This window comes from Electrophorus electricus, chromosome 16 (assembly GCF_041902795.1).
Source record: "Electrophorus electricus isolate QZ-2024a chromosome 16, ASM4190279v1, whole genome shotgun sequence".
NCBI classification, from domain to species: Eukaryota; Metazoa; Chordata; class Actinopteri; order Gymnotiformes; family Gymnotidae; genus Electrophorus; species Electrophorus electricus.
The window spans coordinates 8,275,001-8,277,500 of NC_137512.1; the positions used below are offsets into that span (position 1 = coordinate 8,275,001).

A 2,500-nucleotide genomic window follows, 5' to 3' on the forward strand; every position below is an offset into this window, starting at 1 on the left:
ACCTGTGACTGTTTATCACAGATGTATTGTGGATATATGGATCGGTCCCGGTGGGTTTCTGGGATGAGTGCCTCAGGCGAACAGAGCTTTACACACACACACGTACACACACACACGTACACACACTTACTGAGAGGAGTTCTACAATGCATCTCCAGAAAACACACAAAATACAAATACACACCATGGGTGTTCTGGCACTGCGATTCATGTATGTGCTACATAAAAACTTGCCTTCCATTGAATAATCACAATATAGTAGCCAAGGAGACTAGCACGCTCACTTTCAAAGCCATTGAAATTAAATGTGTCAAATTTCTAAACTTAGACCACACAGCTAAGTTTACACAGACACAGCTTGTCATCTGTACAGATACAACAAAGGGGCACCTTGACTCAACCATCATCTCAGCCATCTATCTGAGCAGACTCTTCTGTACAATTTTCCAAAAGAAACAATTGTCAACAATAGTTAACAAATGGTAAACAGTGATACCCGCTGTAAACTTAGCAAAAAAATAACTGAAGAGAATCAGGACAACAGGATAATCAGAGCCAAATGTTCTTTAAGTAAATATATGAACTGATAAACTAAATAAATTAATGAACTGATTAGAAAAATTCACAATTGTTGCTAAAAGTTTATCAACTCTTTTCTTAATGAACACGGAGACACAAACCCAAAAAATTAGAAAATAAAAAATATCCTTCATTGCAAATAACAAATGTATTTGATTACTGGTATTATTGAGTACTATATGTAGTTTTTAATTAATGATAAAATAATATGGATAAAGCATGAGGTTTATATTATTGATATTTCTGTGTGTTGTTTTGAAAAGAGACTTCAAAGAGAAACACGAGAGCGCATGTAGCACTGTAAGGAAAGCCGACAGCACAAACAGTCCTCCCAGAGTCTTTGAGTGTGTGTGTGTGTGTGTGTTTGTGTCTGGGGACAGATAAAAGGGTGAAGTAAAATGAGGCAACATATGAGAACTGCTCCCACCCCTGTCGGTGACTCCAACACTGCCTTTGATGCTGCAACTGTGTGCTTGTATGTGTGTTGTAGTGTGTGTGTGTGTGTGTTCTTGAGTGTGGATATACTTTCATTCGAATCCACATGCACCTAGGCCAGTGTCTATACATGGAAGGGTCATCATGATGTGCTTGCATGCAAATACTTGCATTGTGTTTTTCCACACGCATAAGTGAACAGAGTCAGACCCTGTATCACAAAAAAAGCTTACATCATAGGTGGTGGCAATAGCCCCAATGCCTCCATTCTCTTCCCATTCTCAGCTGCATTCCTCCAAAACCCAGCTTAGCAATATCACTAATACAAAGCAGCAAGTGTTGACAGACTGTGGACAGTGGTGTTGCAGGTATGCCAGGAGAAGGCTCCCTGCAGGCTGCGCTGACTTCGAACAGGTATGATTACTTCATGAGCACAGCAATACACTGACGGTCATCCAGAGACCCTCCTGGAGCACTTCTACAGGGTTTTTCCTTCATCAAAATGAGGCGGAGGTGGTAAAATCCTGATCATGTGTACACACTTGCGTGTGTATCATGCTTTCAAATGACACAAGCAAAAACACAAGCAGCATATGTTAGGAGTTGTAATAATTGTATAATTTTAGAAAATTACAAGTATCAAATTAAAGCTTGTTTAATTTAAAAAGGTAAGTGACCCACTCACTAAATACAAGATAAAAGCAATGTATTAATTTACAGAGTTAAACATCAAAGTTGTTTGAAATGAAATCAAAGATAACATAAGGAGCTGTTTTCATTTATTGTTCACAGATGCCCTCTTGCAATATAGTTGAACGTATAACGCATCTCGTCAGTAAAATGAATTCTTACTTTCCATAGGCATAAGCTTATTTTGAAAAGTAATGGTGATAAGAATGAGGACTGGGTGTTGAATTTAAGATGTCCCTCAAATTCACTCAAAAAAACCCCGCATGTGCTGCGTTTATTATCCTGGTGATGTGTGGTCAAATATAAGAATGAAACATTTCTGATTCTGTTATTAGGAAGATTATACATTTCATTTTATTGACAAACATCTGGTACACGTTTGACATATTACACAAATTAATATTTAATGAAGAAAAGACATGGAGGAAACACACTGATGAATAGCTAATTAATACACTACACTACCCAAAGCTGTTTGAGGCCACAAGAATGAGTGCAATGCTTTTTAGAAAAAAATATCCATCTTGTGCAACACTTGTTAGTGTTTTCCATGAAAAAACCAGTCAGTTTTATTGAAAGCTGGAGGCACGAAATTTATTCTAGTGTAACTGGGCTCTGACAGACCTGCTGCACACAGAGAGATGAATAATTAGCATATGAGAGGAAATGATTTGTGAAGCAGGCTTCTGCTCTACTTCAGACACACAGCCCTGATACATGAAATGTGTCATGTGCCAGAGATTTTTGATGGCATTTCCTTCTACAAGCCTAAATACTGCACATGACTGGATGAAGA

At 38.0% G+C, this 2,500-nt stretch overlaps 1 protein-coding gene across 12 annotated transcripts in view; it reads right to left on the minus strand.

Moving 5' to 3' along the window:
• mid2 (midline 2) overlaps positions 1-2,500 on the minus strand; it is an 87,503-nt gene that overhangs the window by 13,418 nt on the left and 71,585 nt on the right. The gene's annotated exons all lie outside the window — the stretch shown is intronic.